This window comes from Petaurus breviceps, unplaced genomic scaffold (assembly GCF_028583685.1).
Source record: "Petaurus breviceps papuanus isolate PSGF00001 unplaced genomic scaffold, PetGlider_PUasm1.0 220, whole genome shotgun sequence".
NCBI lineage: Eukaryota > Metazoa > Chordata > Mammalia > Diprotodontia > Petauridae > Petaurus > Petaurus breviceps.
The window spans coordinates 21207549-21229171 of NW_027185876.1; the positions used below are offsets into that span (position 1 = coordinate 21207549).

Consider the following 21623-nt stretch of genomic DNA (forward strand, 5'->3'; position numbering starts at 1 on the left):
TGTCTCTGTCTCACACACACACACACACACACACACACACACACAAGAAGTTTAAATAATTACAATGGTAGTTATTTAACCCAGGTGATAAGTTTATATTAAGAATATGAATGTGGGTCAATAAAGGACACTTACTAAAAGAAAAAAAGGAAAAGAAAAAGATACATACTCAGTTTAACTCAGGTTATATTTCAAGAGCTATCTGCCCTAAGGCCACAAAACAAAGACATAAATTCTCCCTCTACATTTCTTTTATACCAAAACTCCATGATCTTATTAATGTGAGTACTTCCTCTAATGCTGATGGAATCCACATCTCCCAGTCCTGGGAGTTTCCTGTCCCTATTCTCCCATAACACTGGGCTTTCCTCATTATTTTGAGGATCTTCTTCGTGGTTCCTTGATAATCTCTGAGTACTAATGGAACTCATGATAACTTGAGATATGAATAATCCATCTTTTAGAAATAATTATACATTTCTCCATTGAAGCCCTTTACACTGCTCCTCTTTCTGGCTTCACTCATAGGGAAAAGGTCTAGATTTATGTGACATAATCTCTTCAGTAATATGTCCACTCATTTAGATAAATGAACTCATATTTAGCATATTAATGCTAAATTAGCTCAGTTATTGTTTATAGATGGTCTAAAATTATGGGATTCTTAGTGTTCTCTACCCCTGAGGTTCTTAAACTTTTCTTTTTTTTTTTTGTCTGCCACCCCAGTCTGATGAAGCCTCTGGATCCTTTCTCAGAATAATGTGTTTAAATGTATTAAAAAGAACTCAATTGGGGTGGCCAGGTAGCACAGAGAGTAAGAGCACCGGCTCCAGTGTCAGGATGACCTGGAGATCAAATCCCGGGCTCAGATACTTAGCACCCACCCAGAAACACACCTGGCCGTGTAACCTTGATCAAGTTACTTAACCCCAATTGCTATAAAAAAAAAACAACTCAATTGGATTACAAAGGAAAACAATTTTGTTGAAATATAGATGTGTGTGTGTGTGTGTATCCACATACAAGTTCAGTTGAGTGCTAGGCAGTTGAGTGCTGGTAACAATTTAACAACCAATTCTATGAGAATTTTTTTTTTTACAAAGGACATATTTTTCACCTTAATCTGAATGATTACGTCTACATAATCAATAAAACAATAAATCAAGCTCTGATTTGTAGCATTGGCTGATTTCCAAGGTATAATGAAAGTTTAACAATTGATTCTCCTTTGAACTGGTTCCAGCACAGCCCTGACTCCAGGGTTAAGAACCCCTGTTCTACTATTCTGTCACTGTCCTTGTTGAAACAAAAAGAGGCAACCTACCACCAAGGGCCATTTTGTATTTTCCTCTTTCATGGTTGCTAAAGTCAAAGAATTCATCACCATGTGTCCAGTTGACTGGTGATACACTTTAGTTTCTAGACTGGTCCTCAGAAAGCAGACATAGTTTATTGCCAGGACTGGACTTGAACCATTCTTTCCAGAATGGGAAAACCTGCCAGAGCTTGTGCTCTGTTCATGAAGCCTTTGGGAACCTAGGGTTACCTCCATGCCATGATAAAGCACCAAAGAAGGATTTTTAGAAAAGTCTGTCCCCGTCTAGCTTCCATAATTCAGTGAAATATGCTTTAAAGTGGCTTTATATAAAATTATAGGATATATTCATTTGAAATTGTTCTCTGGGCTACCATTTTGTGACAACACGGCAGACTGCGCCCTATATCCAACTCAAACCACCCTTCATTATGGTGCCAAATATGGTCAAAACCTGTCAACTCCTTTGAAAGTTATCCTGGAAACAGACACACAAATATAAAATGACCAACAGTCTGGTTAAAACTGAGACCTCACCTCATTAAGTCAATAAGTAAATTATTCATTTCCATTTCTATGTGTGGAAACAAACAGGCACAAAATAAACCTTTGTTGGTAAAATATTAAGGAATCTTTCTTGAATTTTTTTAAAGGCCTAAACTGCCTTAGTCACTTTTTCCTGTAATCAGCACCTTTTACAGAGCATTTGTTACAAGTCAGTGGTTGCCAGAGAGCTTGGGGGCCTCCTCCCTAGGATGAAAAGCATTAAGGCAGCAGTAGCAGCAGCAAGCATAAGTTTCCATCTGTTAGAAATGGGTAGGAGGCAGATAGGAGTTCAGTCTTCCCTTGAGATGGAGCTATAGTATTAAAGTTTGGACCCATTCAATGTTACTAAAATACGGTTGAAGTTTAAAAGTTAGTTAGATAGAACAAGGATTTTTTTAAAAATACAAAATTTTTTTCAAAAAAAATACAAGCTGCTAAGGCAATAATCATAACCAGAAGGACAATTTATATACCAAGAACATTATAAGGAAAAACAATTTGGAAAAACTTAAGAACTCTAATCACTGAAATGACCAACCACTACTTCAGATGACCCATAATGAAGCAGGTTACCCACAAAATGACAAAGGGGCACTGGATGGAATATGCAGAAGGAGATACATTATTGGAAATGGCAAATATATGGATTTCTTTTGCTTGGCTATGTTTGTTACAATGAATGTCTTTTTCTTTTTGTTTTTCAGTGAGAGAGGAATTTGAAGGAGAGGAGCTAGTCATTGATTATACTCCCTGCTCTGTCCCCCCAAATGTTTAACAATTGAGTCCACAATATACTTTTAGGTTTAATCAAGGCTATTAACTTTTTTTTTTTTTGCTTTTTGGAGGGGGGAAGGCAGGGGAATTGGGGTTAAGTGACTTGCCCAAGGTCACACAGCTAGTTTTTGTGTTGTGTCTGAGGTTGAATTTGAACTCAGGACCTCCTGCTTCCAGGGCAGGTGCTCTATTCACTGCCTACCTAGCCGTACCACTATTAACATTCCCTACTTCACTTTCTTAAATCTAGACAATCAACAAAATACATATTCAAGCCCTGATTTGTAGCAGTTTGTCCATTTCTAAGGCAAAAAGGTTCAAAATTAATTTAACAATCTGCTTTCCCAAACCAGTTCAAGCTGGCTCCTGCACACCTAAACCCCCTCACCTCCAAAAAAGAAAAAAAGAAGGGAAAGAGGGTCTTGAAAGCAGTTAAAATGCATAGAGAATAGAAGGAAATTTAGAAAGAAAAACAGACAAGCAGGAAAGCTTTGAAAGTCATATGTAGAATTTACTATGTAGTTTTTTTTTAAATAAGCTATACATAAGAGATATTGACAGTTTCATAATAGTCTTTTTTTCTATTCTTTTTTTCACATAGAAATATTCTCTTTTTTGGTGTTTGTAAAGTTCAAGTATTTAAAAATGGTACTATCTATGATAATAATCCTTCATTAATTCAGAAAGACCAGTGTGGGGAGGGGGGGGAGAGAAGCAATATACTGTCTGAATTCCTGAATTTTTTCAAAAGAAATGAAGTTATTTCTTTTGTAACATGATTGTGTTGCCCTATGCTCTTGAAGATAGGCCTATTACATTTTTTTAAAGCAATTGGGGTTAAGTAACTTGCTCAAGGTTACAGCCAGGTGTTTCTGGGTGGGTGATAAGTGTCTGAGTCCAGATTCTATCCCAGGTTATCCCAGGTCATCCCAACTCTGGGGCCGAGCTCTTACTCACTGTGCTACCTGGCCGCCCCAGCCTATTACATTTTAATCCACTGCTACCCATCTCCCAGGGGTTCTACAGTACCCTTAAGGAGTTGGAGAAATCTTTTTCTTCTGCCAGCAACTCAAGCCCTCATCAGCTGTGTTCCCCAATTTATGTCCCCAGTGATTGACACCCGAGTTCTACTTAATCACTTAGCATCGCATCAGGTTTTACAAAGTCTTATTTACTTCAAAGATATAGCAAGAACAAACATACATTTTCCCCAGAACTTTGGGTACATAACATAACTCCCTTACATAACATAATATATGTATATATATATATGTATGTAAGTATAACTATTTGTATTTCCTTCAATTATTTAAAAGCATTATTCTGAGGAGGGAATACATAGGCTTTATTAAATAGTCAAAGGGATCTACAACAATAACACAAACAACAAAAAAACCCGCCCCCAAAACCCCCAGTGCTAGACAAAAGCCTGAGCTGGGTGTATGTAGTTTTAAAAGGTGTAAACTACTAAGGTGGAAAGAATGTTTTCCTAGGAAGCAGTACCCTTAGGCAATTTCAATTTCTCACAGTTTAGTCTCAGGTTCTTCCCCCACCCCCATCCCTTTTAGAAACTGGGTCTCCCAATCTCTCTGAAGGAAGTACAGTGACAACTCTCAAATCTGATTCCACAGCTATTACCGAGACTTTAACCTGCTTGGTTTTACTTGAGTGGGTTTGCCTTTCCTAAACCAGGCAGTGAACCTCCCCTCCCAGGAGAGGGTAGTCGATGGGGCTGGGGTGGGGGGAAAATCAAGTTCAGTCTGACTGAATAAAATAGTGAACTTGAGTCAGGAAAAGTTGGGTGTGAAACTGTGAAATCAACCACTCTGAACTTTCATTTCCTTAAATGTAAAATGTGGTTAATAATACCTTTTGTAAGGGTTGTGGCGAGGCTAAAATGAGAAATGTAAAATGAGTATGTAAAGTATTTTACAAACTTTAAAGTGTTAGGTAAATGTCAGCTATTATTATACTTTTTAAGGTTTTTCAGGTTCAAATCCATGCTAGGTAGGGCAGTAGTTAGTGCCAATCTTCCAGTCAGGAGGACCTGTCTCCAAATCTGTCCTCAGACACTTGTTGACTATGTTAACCTGGACAAGTCATTTCACTCTGCATCAGTTTCCTCATCTGCAAAATGAGTTGAAGAAGAAAAGGACAAACCACTCTAGCATCTCTGCCAAGAAAACCCCAAATGGCATCACTGAACAGTGGAATTTGACTGAACAAATGAATCTAAAATGAGATAATGTATGTAAAGTATTCTGCAAACTTTAAAGTGTTATAGAAATGTCAGTTATTATACTTTCATTCAAGCCCTAAACCTGTGATCTGATTTGCTTAGCAAGCCCTTTCTTCTTAACGAAAAGGTAAAATCTTTTCTCTAAATCCAGATTGCTCCAATGACCAAAAATTACAAATGAATAGAATATGAATCAATGAAGGTTTACTATTATTATTTTCCTCAGGTAATTAATACCACTGTACACCAAGGATTTCACTGTTCAAACTGAAAAACAAAAAGATACTTTCCTTTTTACCACCCCTTCTTCTTTGTCTTCCCATCCTGGTTTAGTGCATTACTAGAGAGCATTGGTTAACGCCTTCTTACAAAGGTCCATCTGAGACCATATGAATGCCTTTTATCTTTAACTTTTCTGAGTCCTTCCAAATGAATACACCCAGAATAAAATAGGAAAGTGTGGCTTTCTTTTTACTCAGCTCCTGAGGTCTCCCCAGGAAGTGAATGTTACTATGTTATCAGTTATCGCTACATTGTTGTAAAACAGAAGGAAACTCTGGGATTCCTGTTCCAAGCGCACAACTTCTCCACCCTGGTCCAGTTAGGTTTGGCAACTGCTCAGTGCGTCTGAGATTTGTTGTTCTCCACCCTGTCTGTTGCCCTTTCAACTAGCCATGCTTGGGCTTTAGCTGGGCCATCTGGGGCTCAGTTTGGTAGCCTACCCCATAGAGCCAGATCAGGGGATTGTAAATGTAGAACTGCCAGGGACCACAAAGAATGTCCAGTACAATCCCCTCATTTAAAGGATAAAGAACTGGCAGCAAATGGCAGAGTCAGGATTCGAATTCAGGTCCTCAGAAACCAAATCCAATTCTTTTGCACATAGATGATTAGAACCAGAAGGAACCTCAGAGTTCATCTAGTGCTCCTCCCATTTTAAAGATGAAGAGAATAAGCCTCAGGGAGTGAAAGTGACCACCCAAAGGCACATAGCTGGTACCGTAAGTTCCCTTTCTGCTAGAACACATGGCCCTATCTCCTAGGAAAACTGTACATACCAAATTAATAGAGTTTCTCCAAGCATGGGTGGTTTGGAGGAGAGAAAGGCAAGAGCATTTCAGGATCATAGGACTGGGAGCTAAAAGAAACTTCCGAGTTTGAGAACCACTTGCCCTTCTACCCATTGCTTTTCTAAACAGGCTTGTCCTATCATCCTTCATTTTCATCACCCAAGAGGACCAATAACATCAAGGGGTGATGTCTAGATTCATGCATGAACTGGTTAAGTGAGAAAGATTTGCACAAAGTCATTAACCACACTCTCCCTTCCAGAATCATCGGGGTCCAGGCAAGACAAAAGTCAAGACAACTGGTTTTGGCCTGAGATGCAGGGGATGATCTTGGCAACTTCTGACCAGGCTCTACATACTCCAGAGCACCTCCCACAGTCACCTACATGGGCACTTTAACAAATGGTTCTCTTTTGCCCATTTTACCAGGAGAAATCTTCACATTCTTGGGGTAGACATTCCCCTAATTCACTGATGGGTTTGAGGCTGGTTTAGCCCATCTGCTAATGGGATGTGGCTACTTAGCATACTACAGTTTCTTGGAGCCACAGGTGAGAGTTCAGTGCCAGGTGGACACCAATGGTGGATGAGAAGCCCTGCAAAAGGCTTGGCAAGACCTCAAAGCTGAGGCGCTAGTATTCCCGAACACCCCATACACCCAAGTTATGAGTTAGTCTGATGGAGAAGGCAACATGGAAAAGCAGAAGGATGTGGAATTGAGAGGCATAAGATCTGGATTTGAATCTCACCTCATTATCAGGTTACTCTGAGAAAACCACTTTACCTCTGAGCTTCAGTTTGTTTTTTTAATCTGTAAAAAGAAAGGGATTCGACTGGAAGATTTTAAGGCCCTGTCACCACTGGGTTTGAATTATAGATCCTGGCTTAAACCCTACCTGACTACCTACCACATTTTATCTTTCTGAGCCTCAGTTTCTCTCTCTCTCTCCCTCTCTCTGTTTCTCTCTCTCTCTCTCTTTCTCCCTTCCTCCCTCCCCCTCTCTCTGTTTCTCTCTCTCCCTCTCTCTCTCCCTCCCTCTCTCCCTCCCTCTCTCTCTCTCTCTCTCTCTCTCTCTCTCTCACTCTCTGTCTCTCTCCCTTGCTCTCTGTCTCCCCATATATAGATACATAAGGATATAGACAGATATTATAGCTATATGGAGATATAGTTATAATATACATCTATATATGGGGGGGCAGATGTAGATGACCTTTTTAGAGGCCTTTGTTGCGCTCACAATCTATGATTCAGATTACATAGTTATAAAATCTCTGGAGCCCCTAGTCTTAGAGGCTAGACTTCTGATTATAAATTATATTTTGGGGGTACTTTGTTATTGATAGCAGGATAAATTTTTGCAAATATAATAAGCATTATATCTATGCCTTTATCTCAGTCATTAACTGGGTCAAGAACAGATCCTTGGAGAACTCTACTAAAGACTTTTCTGAAACCTGATATTGACCCATTAATTATTCTTGGATCTGGTCAGCCTTTCAATTCCAAATCCTGCTAACTATACTATTGTGTAGCTCAGAGGTTCCCCAACTATGAGCCTTTGGGGGACTATGAAGTTTTTGGAAGAGGTCTATGGATCCATAAATAAGTAATCATACTTTCTATAACCTATACTTTACACACATATTACTATTTTTTAAATGTGTATGGATGCCATCATTATCATTATTGATAAAATACAAATTCATTTAAAACAGACTAAATTAAAAGTTGCTTTTTGTATCATGTATTTTTTCCATCTATAAGTACAAACAGTGGAACTCTCATGTGCACAAAGTTTTGTTTTTGTTTTTTAGCATCAAAAGGAGTCCTCATACTCTAAAACCAACAAATCAAATGTTTGACAGTAGAGTTAATGTTCCAACTCCCATAGTACACCATCTCTGTAAAGAAGGGAGGAAGCTGTGTTTTTTTCTCTCCTCTTCAGGGCCAAGCTTCATCATGATAATATTCAGTTTCAGTTTCTTGGTTGTTGTTTTTTTTCTTTTCTTCCTTCTTTATCTTTAAATTTACACTGTTGTAATCATTTTGTACTTTGTTTTCCTTGTTTGGATTACTAAATTTTGCATCAGTTCATATGAGTCTTTCCCTGCTGCTCTGAATTGATCAAGTTCTTCATTTCTTATAGCACAGCAATATTCAATTACATTCATTTACTACAACTTGTTTAGTCATTCTCTAGTCAATGGGCATTTCCTTTGTTTCAAGTTATTTGCTACTGTAAAAAGTACTGTTACAAATATTTTATATGGAAACTTTCCTTTTCTTTTTTCTTTCTTAACCTCTTTCCTAGCATGGAACTCTTCCAGTTAAAGGTAATAGACATTTAAGACACTTTCTCTGAATAATTCTAAATTATTTTAGATTCTTTCCAGAATGATTGGCCCAATCTACACCTTCAACAACAGCATTTTCATGCACAAGTGTGTCCACAACCCCTCCAACTTTGACTATTCCCATCTATGATATTTATACAAAATAATTTCAAAAGAGAGAGAACACTAGCACCTAGGCTCAGGAATCGGCAGGTTTGGCTGGAATAGATAGCAGTTCCCTTTATTGGTTCTTCTATGTTTTGAAAAAATGAAAATATCGTTAATGAAAGCCAAGAATTTATCATTTTTTCTGCCTTTGGCAGAGAGAGAGCACTTAACAGATGTCTAGATAATTGAAATACTCTATCTCCCACCCAACTATTGTATCATATATCTGTGCCAGGTTCTTGATCTGTTTCCCAAATTCTTTGTATATTTCTTCCTTCTGTCTAGAAGATTCATGAGTAGGTGGTGTGATCTGAGGAAGTACCGGGACATCTTTCTGCCCCCAGAATATTAATGTGACAGAGGAAATACTCAGATTTGCTCTTCATGATCTAATATAGAGAATATCACAGACACACACCGCCTAGTTCTGATCCAACACGTGAAACTTTGGGATCAAATCTTTGTCTATGATGACTCAAATGTTGGTACTATGAAACCATACAAATACTTCTAATTGGCTAAAGACCTGAAAGAATGAATGACTCAATAGTGCTTGAGCCAGAAATAAAGTATACATATAAAAGGTTTGACCAGCTGAGTTCTTAATATTTTTTCCTTGGCAGCTTTGAGTAAGGATGACTATTTTGTAAAGGGCAGCTGCTCTGTCTCTCACCCAGTCACTATGTGTCTATGAGCATATACTTTCTCTATTTCTTTTGTCTTATCTTTTGTAATTTTAGCGAAATGAGTATGATGAAATGTAAGTTCCCAGGAGACCTGGTAAGTTTGGGAGATTCAGGGATCCCATCAATGGCCAGAAGCAGAAACAGTGACTGCTGCAGCAGGATAGAGTATGGCAGAGAGAGAGCTCCTATATGTGTATGAAGAAAAATAGTCGACAAAAGAAGCTGGCCACTTTAGAGAATCTGATTCCTTATGACTAAGAGATATGCCAGCAATGGATTCTAAGAAGGCATTGATCCTGAGAGCCCAAGAAATGACTACACCCAAGGGAAACTTCATGGGGATTTTACACGATGAAAAAAAATACTTGCAGGTCCAGAAGTGGAAGGTACCTTTTTGACAAATGTGTTCTCTATATGCATTACTCACTATATTTGTGCTATTTTGAACCCACTCTCTCAGAATCCTTTTAAGAGCAAGGGGAGAACATGTTCCTGCTTTGGGGGAGATGTTTTTGTACCAATTGTTTCTGCTATGCTTTCTTCTTTATTTTTTTTTTTTGGAAGGCAATTGGGGTTAAGTGACTTGCCCAAAGTCACACGGCTGGTAATTGTGTCAAGTGTCTGAGGTCACATTTGAACTCAGGTCCTCTTGACTCCAGGGCTGGTGCTCTATTCACTGTGCCACCTAGCTGCCCTGACTCTGCTATGCTTTCTTGGTAAATCCCTTTTATAAAAGCTAATGGAGTTCATCTGGCTGATTGATGATGGGAAATATACCAACGAGGGCTCAGGAGATAAACTGTGCCAAAGCTATGACCCTCAGGATCACTTACATTACCTTGAAGGGACAAATAATAAGCAAATAAATAGCTGCCTGGGGGGAGGGGAGGGCGTAAGTGTGAGTCAGAGTTGGTAAAGTGGCCCCACAGGCGTCTGTAAATTAATATTAATCCCATGGCCTCTTATGCTACCTTTAGTTTCATTCCTTTGGATCTTTGGTTTTTTTTTTGTTGTTATTTGTTTGGCTTTTTTGAGTCTAAATCTCTCGATGTTTCTGAAGCTAAAAGAGCAACAGTCACACCAGAGGCTGATCACTCCAGTGATGGGCCTGGAAGCTCTAACCTTCTCTGTTTTTCTGACCTGAGCCAGTCCATCCCTCCTACCGTGTTTCCCCGATAATAAGACACTGTCTTATTAATTTTTTTTGACAGAAAAACACCAGAGGGCTTATTTTCAGGGGATGGCTTATTTTAATGAACATTGACAGCAATTTTAATAAATAGGTAAATGTGAATCAAAAAATGTACCTTTATTCAATAAGCAAATCACTGGGGAAGAACAGGATGACGGGCTCACTGCTGCAGCTCTGATTGGATGCAGCTCGGAGCGCAGCGTGCGTTTCAGGGGAGGGGGGGGACGGTGCATACAGAGGGTACCGTAATGTAGCGTATAGCGCAGGGGATCACCTTCACTACAGTAGCAATCTCAATAGGGCTTATTTTCTGGGGAGGGCTTATTTTAGAGGAATCTTACACAGTATGGGGAGGGCTTATTTTCAGGATAGGTCTTATTATCGGGGAAACACGGTAAGACAGCCCAGTGGCCCTCTGCTACAAGGAGCCATGTTGGTTCTGGATTTAGCGTATATATTCAAATGTGCTTTAGTCCTACCGCAGCTTAGAACTTCAGAGCTAAAGCAACCCCCCTGCCTCAGCTTCCCCAGAAGGAGGAAATGCAGGCATGTGCCACCCTCACCCAACCATTACTTTGGATCTTTAAATCTATTCCAGAATTTTTTTTCACTTAAGAAAAAGTAAATACCATGGAATGCCCATGGAAGGCAACAAGTTTTGAACACCTTAGTTACTCCCTCACTTCCCAGGGAACCAAACACAGTAAGTCTTCATGGGAATGGGATATGGGATAAGAGCCTAAGAACAAGGAATGGATCTGGGCCAGGGGGTACAACTGAAAGAGGTAGGAAAATTCTAAAGGTAAACTTGACTGCCTTCATAGTTATTATGCCTAGGCCTGTCCCTGCTTGTTTAGCAAGCTCCTTACCTCCTCTGGCCACCTACTGGCAAGTCAGGTAGTTGCTATTTCTAAGAGGCTGCTGCCTCTCAGCAGCTCACTTTATCCACCCATAAAATCTAAACCCAGTGTGTATTTTTTTTCAATGTGTTGACTTGTTTTACTTAGTTGTACTTCTATTTATAAATGTCATATTTTATTCTAAACTATTCATACAGGAGAACACAAAAAGATAATTCTATATGAAACTGTAAATCTCCATTTCACACCTCTTGCTTTTTAAAAATTAACATTAAATTCTACACATCACGTTAAAAACCATCCTGCTTGTTTGTGCTTCCTTCTGAATTTATTCCTGTTCTCTTCTAGCCATTTAATTTTAAATAATATTTTATTTTTCCCCAAATACAAGTAAGAACAGTTTTTTAAAGTTTTGAATTCCAAATTCTATCCCTCCCTCCCTCCTCTCTTTCCTCCTTGAGATGGTAAGCAATATGGTATAAGTTATACATGTGCAATCATGTAAAACATTTCCATATTAGTAATTTTGTGGAAGGAAACTTGAAAAAGAAAGAAAAGAAGGAAGGAAGGGAGAGAAGAAAAAAGGAAGGAAGAAAAGAAAGAGAAAAATACTATGCTTCAGTCTGTATTCAGATGCCATCAGTTCTTTCTCTGCAGGCAGATAGCATTTTTCATCATTTGGAATTGTCTTGGATCATTGTGTTGCCGAGAACAGCTAAGTCATTCATAGTTGTTCATTATACAATATTGCTGTCACTGTGTACAATGTTCTCCTGGTTCTGTTCACTTCACTCTATCAGTTCATGTAAGTCTTTCCAGGTTTTTCTGAAATTATCCTGCTTGTCATTTCTTATAGTACAATAATATTCCATTATAATCATATACCGCACAGCCATTCCCCAGTTGATGGGCATCTCCTCAATTTCCAATTCTTAGCCACCACCAAAAGAGCTGCTATAAATGTTTCTGTGTAAATAGTTTCTTCCCCTCTCTGCTTTAAAAAAAAATCTCTTTGGGATACAGACCTATTGGTGGTATTGCTGGATCAAAGGGTATGCACAATTTTATAGCCCTTTGGCCAAAGTTCCAAATTGTACTCCAGAATTGTTGGATCAGTTTAGTAGTGTCCCAGTTTTCCCACATCCTCTTCAATATTTATCATTTTCCTTTTTTTGTCATATTAGCTAAAACTGATGGGTGTGAGGTAGTACCCCAGAGTTTAAACCCAATGTGTATTCAGAGAATACTGCCAAGCTGCCAAAGCATAAGTCTTTAGCCACCAATAGGTTCTAGGCAATAACTAGAAGAGAATTTAATTTTTATTGAAAAAGAAATCAAAGCACTATGATTTTTAAAATAACAGCCACTGAAGTCAGTGGAAAACAATTGGACAACCAAAGGGGAAGAAGAGCAAAAGAGAATGCAAGGAAGAATGATAGAAAAAAAAACAGAAAAAAGAAAAGAAAGAACTTAGAAAACCATCAAGAGGATTCAAGTGATCAGAAATCCAAAAAGTGCAAGAGGGGCCAGGTAGAAGAACTTGATGCTAAAAATTAGCAACACAGGAAAAAAAAAAGAAGAAAAAGCAAGAAGGAATCTGCAGCAGAATCAGAAGTGAATGGAAGAGGGGATCATGTTGAAAGGATGACAGAGAAAGAGACAAAATCACCTGTAGATTAAAGGAAACATAAGCATTCAGAAAAAATTGATTCTAAAAATGAAAAATACAGAAGACATTACTGTGGAGACTGAAGAGACTGAAACCCCCTATAAAAAGGAAATTCAACCTGAAAGGAACTCTCAAAGCTGTTCTGAAACAAGCCCCAACAAATATCAATTAAAACGTTAAGGAAAAAGGTTTTAGCGTGATATTATGCAGTGGTTAATGAACACTACAGATCTGAAGAGGAGCTGCTAGTCATCTTTAACAAGATCAGCAAGAAGCCCAGCTTTAAGATCTTAAAGGAAACAGTTAAACTCGTGAAATAAATGTTCCTACTTTGGTAAGGAATGGACATTATTCTTGACTTCTGCCTCCACCATCCATCACTATTTGTAAAAGAGAGAATTTGACAGAGTCACTCAGATTTTATGTTGTTTTTAAAATGGCAAGGAAAATGTATGTTTTTGGTAGAGCTTTTAACTGTGAAGAAAGATATTTGCTGCCCACCTCCCAAAAGCAAAGAGTTTAGCTAAGAAGGAAAGGAAAAAATTTAGGACAATAGCTGGCTGAAATGATGAGATCTGGTGAAGGGTTTTTGTTTAATTGTTTTTCAGATGGGAGAAACTTAGAAATGTTTGTAGGCAACTAGGAAAGAATCAGTAGATATGGATAGATTAAAGATGGGAAGGAGGATAATAGTCAGAACAATCTTCTAGAAAAGACGGGAGAGAGGCAGGGATTTAAAGATATACATAGAAGAGTTGACCTTAAAAAAGAGAAACCACCTCTTCATCAGAGCCTAGAGTGAAGAAAAAAGTAATGGGAGAAGGCTTCAAAGGGATGTGAAATGAGGAACAAAGAAGAGGGAGCTCTTGGGAAATGTTGGAATTTTTTTGTGTGTGAAGTATGAAGGAAAGTTGGGGCATGAGGGGAATGTATGTGAGATTTGAGGAGAGAAGAGAAGGTATGGAATGGCTACTATGGTGAGTGGGATTCAGGATTAATTGGGGAAGAGTAGAAAGACTGCCTTTCAACACTATTACTCCTTGGTAGTGACTACAGAGGTCAAAGGCAGAAGAAAAGGGTCCAAAGTTACAAAATTACAGCAGTAGTTTTTGTTGTCACAAAGAAATTAAAACAAAACAAAAGTGGGTGCCCATCAATTGGCAAGTGACTGAAAAAACAATAGCCTATTAATGTGATGGAATATTGTGATGTAAGTCATGACAAATATAACAAATCAACACCAAGAAACTTGGGAAATCTTGGGTGAACTGGTACAGAGTGAAGTGAGCAGAATCAGGAGAATAATTTACATGATGACCCTGATAATGTAAAGTGAGGACCCAATTGAGATTGGCTAGCACAAATTTGTTCTGGACCTTGGCAGCACAGTTTCATGCTTTTCTCCATTTCTGCTAAGTGGTACATGAGTATGAACAAAGGAGGCAGATGGTGGAAATAATACTGAGCTGAGACTTGGCAAGTTGGACTAATGGCAAGACATGAAAATGGAATTTGAGTTACATTTACCCCTGATCTGCCCATTTTTCCAATGTCAAAGCAGAAGAGAAAAAGAAACAGATCATGGATTATGGTCAAGTTGTACAACTATAGGTAAACAGCAGGAATTCCTCTGATCGTGTTTTTTCCTATCATGGGTTATTTTTTTGCTCCCCATCTTTTAGGTTGTTCCAGGTTTCCCTCTCACATTAGAACTCCAGATGTTATGGTAGAATTGTTCCCTTGAATAATGGCTGTGATTTGTCTGTTGTTTTTTTAGTCTAGCTTCTGACACAGTCCAATTTCTTCCATGGGGACTTGAAATTATCAAAGTCTCAGCCTACACCAGAATTTAATCTTTAAAAAACATATTGAAACAGAACAGAAACAGCTTTTAAACAGAGAGATAAAGTTGTTTCCTCATGGCTGTAAAAAGGAACTTGTGAATCAAGGTTTCTTTATGAGGCTGATAAAGGTTTAGTGGGGAAAAAAAGCAGAAACAAAATTTTAAAGCTGAATGGGAGTTTAAACACTTTTTTTTACAGATGAGGAAATGGAGGAAAGGGGAAGTGACCCGGGAAAAGGTTGCATAGAGATCAAAGGATATGAAGAGGCAGTTTTTAAACAAGTAAATATAAACTGTCAACAACCACGTAAAAGTGCTATAAGTCACCAATAGCAAGATAAATGAAAAGTAAAATAACTCTGGACTTCTCACACCCATCAAAATGGCAATTATGACAAAATGGTCCAAAAGGATAGGGACAATAATGGAGGGAGGGCAGACACACTAATGCACTGCTGGTGGAGTTGTGAATCGGTCAAACTATTCTTGAAGGCAGTTTGGAACTACACCCCCACTGCACCACCTACCTGCCCATTTCTTTAATTGACTCGCTCTAAGAAAAAAAACACATTTTTAAAACATTACAAGTCACTTGGAGCATATGGTTTTTTGTGCCATCATTTAAAAATTTTGTTTCTGTATTTCACTGTCTGTTTTTGTTGATGGTTGCTAAGTTTAGAATAAGAAGACAAGTCTGGAAGAGAAGATCAAATACATACTTTTAGTTAAGGAACCTATGCCAGAATCTGACAAAGATAAACATCATGGCAGAATGAAAAGAGCTCAGGGTCTTGAGGCCAAATATAATTCTGCTTATTCTCTGTGATAGGTAGGTAGGTAGACAGACAGACAGACAGAGATACAGACAGTCAGCTAGATAGGTCGACAGACAGACAAATAGATGATAGAGACAGACAGACAGTAAATGAATGAATGGATGAGTAGACAGATATATCAATAGACAGAGATTGGCTCATTGGACGCGGCTAGAAAAGAATTAAAACTATCCGTGACAACTATGTGAATGTCACAGATTGTAACTACCAGATCATTTTGCTGCTGGTGCTCAAAACAACAGTTTTGATGTTTATCAAAAGTAACATGATGGAATCTGAATTACTAAGCAATCCCACTTACTTAAGCAGCCATTAAAATTGACTTTCTGTGTCTTTTACAAATGTTACAGAGAAAACTGAGTAGGAAATGCCATCCAAAGCAGCATGATATCAAACCAGCATTGGAAGAACTCGCTCTTCACTGTGCTGAAAGGAATAGTGATCTTGCAAAATGTGTCTTGTTAAAAGAAAAATGTGCTGTCTCTATATGAGAGAGCAACAGCAGTGAAACCCAGGTTACAGAAATTCAAGTGAAATAAGCAGATAAAGAGGCATTTGAAGTCAATGTCAAACCCACAAAAATCTGGAAAAGATATCTTCAATTAGAATGTCAGCTTTGGAGAAACAGATACCAGACCAAAGAGAACCTGATCCACTAGACATTGTTTTAGCAATGTGCAAAATAAATGGTGTTCAGGGTGGCTAGGTGGCACAGTGAATAGAGCACCAGTCCTGGAGTCAGGAGGACCTGAGTTCAAATCCGGCCTCAGACACTTAACACAAAACTAACTGTGTGACCTTGGGCAAGTCACTTACCTCCCCCCCCTCCAAAAAGCAAAACAACAACCAAACAACAAAATGAATGGTGTTTACAGGTTTAAAAAAATGTACACACTCTGTGTGTGTGTGTGTGTGTGTGTGTGTGTGTGTGTGTGTAAGAGAGACTCAGAGCCTTTTCAACCTTAGCCAGGAACAGATGAAGCAGAGGGAAAAGAATGTCCTTGCCCCAGAATTTAGCTTTGTTTCTATTCCCTTTCCCCAAACACTCCTTTGCACATGATAGCAGAAGAGGATTAAGAGCTGATGAACACTAGAGTTATATTGTCAGCTTGTGGTGGGGCAATAGAGAGAGGCTAACTAGGTATAATGCAGATATTTAAGACACAAAGGAAATCCAAAGGAATTCTCACCCTAAGCTAAAGTGAAGTCTTCCACAATAACACCCAAGCTCTGGACTACAAAGTTGTGTTCAAGAAGTAGATCAAGCCTCAGGGAATCAACCAGATGAGAGCACCCTAGTTACTGCTTCTAAAGGGGCAGAGAATCTCCTATTGGCGATGGAAAGCTGCTTTTAGCTAAGCCTCTAAGAAACAGAGAGGCAGTCCCTTAAGGGAAAAAAAAGACAGGAAGGTATATTTTCTTCCCCTAGGGTGGACATTTTGCTGGTTCATGCCTTTAAATAGCCTTGAGGCTTTAAACTAAAAATATATGGCAGAGAGCTTTCTCTCCTCCTGACAGGTAGTACTATTGTCAGGGATTCTAGTTGATACCAACACCTAAACAGACAGAAGCTCCACAAAGCCATATGACTAGTGTCCGAAAGAGCCCCACACCCACAAGGCAGCATTGAGCAGCAAATGGTAAAAGCAATTCAGGGACTACTCAGAAGAGGCCAGAAGGGAACAGAACCAGTAAGAACAGCACAATGACATCACCAGAAGACTTTGGCAGACCTTTAATGTTAGATTGTGGGTTCCCATGTGCTGGGGCCAGTTTGAACTAGCCAAAAAGAGATGTACAAAGAGTTGAACCTGACTAAACAACAACAAAGACAACAAAACTTGAGAGCCAATTGTTAAAATTTTGGCTAGAGCATCTACATCCCAGAACCCAGTCAAAACTATAGATTATGACTTGATTCATTATTTTGTTGATTATCTAGACTTAAGAAAGTGATGGAGAAGATGTTAATAATGTAAGTTAAACTTAAAAGTGTATCAGGAATACTTTCCCCCAAGAGAGTTGTTTGTTAAATATTGACTTGCATACCCCTGCCTATGTATGTGTGCCCCTTCCTGTGTAAATCTTGGACATGTGTTCCCTCCAAGCATATTTATTACATATATACACTCTTCTCAGTGGTGACAAATATACTTGTAGCAGAGTATGCCCAAGGCTTATTGGGGATATGTTTTATTACCATTTCTCCTACTATACAAGTTTATTTAGAGCCTTTGCTTGTAACTGAGTCTGCTAACTATTAAAAGTAAATACATCAGGGTGGCTATGTGATACAGTGAATAGAGCACTGGCCCTGGAGTCAGGAGGACCTGAGTTCAAATCTGGCCTCAGATACTTAACACTTACTAGCTGTGTGACCTTGGGAAAGTCACTTAACCCCAACTGCCCTGCTCTGCCCCCCTCCAAAAAAAGAAAAAAAAAGTAAATACATCAGTGGAGACTTGTGAACTATAAGTTTGAGTAGATACAGACCAAGATAGTATCGTTGACCTGGGGTAGCTTTGTCTGGGGAACCACTTGCTAGAAGAAAATGGACAAAAATTATGCAGCATCTGGCCATGTTATTCCCCTGTTAAATAAACTCCAGTGCTTCTCTACTACTTCTAAAATCAAATGTAAACTCTTTTGTTTGACACTTAAAGTCCTTTACATACTGGTCCCAACTCCTTCATGTACTTGACAATGAAGCCAAATTGGCATCCTTGTCATTGCTCAATCACAACATTCCATTTCCCACCTCACTGCCTTTGTAGAGGCTGAATCCTATGCCAGTAATGCACTCTCTCCTCACCTCTGCCCCTAAGAATCCCTAACTTCCTTCAAAGCTCAGTTCAAATGTTGCCTTTTGGTCTTTCCTGATATTTCTCCTCTCCCTCCTGTTAGTGTCTCTTTATCAAAATTGACTTCTATTGTGTGTGTGTGTGTGTGTGTGTGTGTGTGTGTGTTGTCTCACCCTATAGAATATAAGCTCTTGTCAGCAGGGATTTTTCCTTCCTTCCTTCCTTCCTTCCTTCCTTCCTTCCTTCCTTCCTTCCTTCCTTCCTTCCTTCCTTCCTTCCTTCCTTCCTTCCTTCCTTCCTTCCTCCCCTTCTCTTCTTTCTTTTTTTTGTATGCCCAGGACCTACCATTGTGCCTTGCACATAGTCAGTGCTTAATAAATGCTTATTGACTAAGTGATTGGGGCTGGGAAGGTGTGGATGGGTTAAGGTCTGCACTGATTGAGGGAGATACAAGCATTAGTGAAAGCAGAGCTCCAGGGCAGAATTGAAAAAACAACAACAACAACAAACAAAAAACAAAACACACAAAAGTCCCATGTGAAAGCTGAAACATTAAAGCTGAAATGACAAAGTAACAGTTGATGGGCACTGACCAGTACCTAATTCAGAACCTCAGACCAGAGGAGCAATGGGGCTCCTCTTTGTCTTTGGCACCAAGCAGAGAGATTTTATAATAGCATCCATCCATCTATTCATTCACTCATTAATTTGTTCCAATTCAATTAAGAACATAATTATTGTAATATAATAGAAGATAATGTTATATCCCCTCTCTTATGTTGTAAACTCCCACCAGGCTTCACTCCTCCAGATTTTTCCATCATGTCCCAGAAACCTCTTCATTCTGGAAGGTCTTTTTAGCCCTGGAACTCACCTTCTGTACTGTCCTCTACTCTTGAGTACCCAGTCCCCTTATATATCACTGATTGTACCCTAATAAGCCCTATCATTAGATCATGGATCACTCCAGCATCTGTTGCCTTCACTGCTATGCACATACTTATGCTACTGAATGAAGGTGGAGAAAATCACATAATTGTTAGGAGTGGGTCCACCACAAAGATGCTATATAATCTCACCTGGGCCTCACTGCTGCTAGGCAATCCTTTCACACTTCCCTTCTCAACTCATTATGCAGAGCAGCTCTTTCAAATCTTTTCATTCCTCCTTAAATCTCCAAAAGTTTCCCCTCTCCTCACCCTCTCAGCTGAGATCCTTGTCTCATATTTTACAAAAAAAAAAAAATTGAGGTAATTCTCTGTGAACTCTCTCTTTTCCCTTCTTTCTCATCTCATACAACTCAGATACCTTCTGCTACAATTTCCTCCTTCACCCCTGTCTCAGAAGAGGTGGATTTACTCATGACCAAGGTAAACCCCTCTACATGTAAGTGATGCCATTCTATTTTGTCTCTTCCAACAGACTGCTTTCTCTTTCATCTCTACTCTTATAGCTTACCTTCAATCCCTTGCTGTCCACTGATTCCTTTCCTACTGTCTACAAACATGCCCATGTCATCCTACCCTCAAAAACTCTCACTTGATCCTTCTATTACCACTAATTATCATCCTATATCCCTTCTGTTCTTTGTGGCTAAACTCCTCAAGGAAGCCATCTACAATAGTTGCCTACACATTCTTTCCTATTACTGTTTTCTTAACCCCTTATGATCTGGTTTCCAACTTCATCAGTCCACTGAAATGGCTTTGTCCAAAGTTACCAATGATCTCTCTCTCTCTCTTTTTTTTTTTGCCTTTTTGGAGGGCAGTTGGGGTTAAGTAACTTGCCCAAGGTTACACAGCTAGTTTTTTTGTGTGGGTGTTAAGTATCTGAGGCCAGAACCGAACTCGGGTCCTCCTGACTCTGGGGTGGTGCTTTACTCACTGCGCCACCTAGCCGCCCCACCAATGATCTCTTAATTGCCAAATCTAACAGCCTCTTCTTAATCCTCATTTTTCTTTCTGCAGCCTTTGACACAGTTGATCACTCTCTTTTCAATATTCTCTTTTCTCTAGATGTTCAGGACACCATTTTCTCTGAATTTTTCTCTCACCTTTCTGAGCTAGGTTTCTCGGTATCTTTGTTGGATCCTCATCTAGGTCCTGCTATCTGACCACAGGTATCTCACAGTGCTCTGTCCTGGGCCCTCTTCTCTTCTCCCTCTATACTGCTTCACTCAGTGATCACATCAGCTCCCATGAATTTAATGACCATCTTTGTGCTGATGATTCTCAAATCTACCTCTCCTGCCCTAACCTCTCTGCTGACCTCTAGACTCACTTACCTTTCTGCATGTTTTTCAAACATCTCAAACTGGACTTCCAGAGTACATCTTAAACTCAACCTGTCTAAAACAGAAATCATATTCTCTATCTCCCTAAACCCTCTCCTCTTCCTAACTTTTCTAATACTGTAGAGGGCAACATCAATCATTCCAGTTCTAGGCTCACAACCTAGATGCCCAAGGCAATAGAGCACCTGAGAGAATGGGGGAGACTCTTGTGACTCATGACCTTTCTCCCTTCTGCTCCTTCAGTCTCCCTCTCTATTCTATTCACCAATGTATAGCAAACACACAGTTGGTTATTTAAAACAAATTAACCATTTTACTTCTGCCCAAAGGAATGTACATTTTGATCACTGAAACCTGGCAAGATATCTTGGGGTTTATAGGCTAGATTTATTTCTTAAGGACCACATCTTAAATCCAAATCACTCTGGATCTCATTTATTGGCCAATAGGTCCCAGTCCAAGCCTCACTTAGTCATTGTTTGGGCCCTGAAGACTCAGAGTGAGTGCAAAAAGCAATTGTTTCTGTTGTGGCCAGAAACCCTGAGCATCTTCCCCTCTCGGTTTAATTTTTTTTTTTACTAGGAAAAAGAGACCATTCTTTGAGTCATTTCTTACCTAGCCTTAATCACTGAATGTGTTTTGCTTCAGTCAAACTGAGACCTGGAAAAGATCTTAGTTTAAAAAGGCCAAGGTTTCCCATTGCATCCCAGGCCATCTATAGTAGTCCTGATCTATATCTTACCACTGGACCCAGATGGCTCCAGAGGAGAGACAGGCTGGTGACTTTGCACAGAACCTTCTTACTTAAATCCAGTTTACTTGTAAGTCATGGCATCACCTTCCTGATGTCATGGTCCTCTTCAAGAATGAAGGACAGGTGCGGCCCTGGAGTCAAGAGGACCTGAGTTCAAATATGACCTCAGACACAGAACACTTATTAGCTATGTGACTGTAGCAGCAAGCACCCCAAGCGTCCTCAGGGTTTGCAGCTACCACA

General features: G+C 39.3%; 2 pseudogenes; both read left to right on the forward strand.

The window, feature by feature from the left end:
* The first annotated feature begins 9190 nt into the window (after positions 1 to 9190).
* LOC138166078 (cell growth-regulating nucleolar protein-like) lies at positions 9191 to 13173 on the forward strand (annotated as a pseudogene).
* A 645-nt stretch (positions 13174 to 13818) lies between these two features.
* Positions 13819 to 16183, forward strand: LOC138166079 (spermatogenesis-associated protein 4-like; annotated as a pseudogene).
* The last annotated feature ends 5440 nt before the right edge of the window (positions 16184 to 21623 follow it).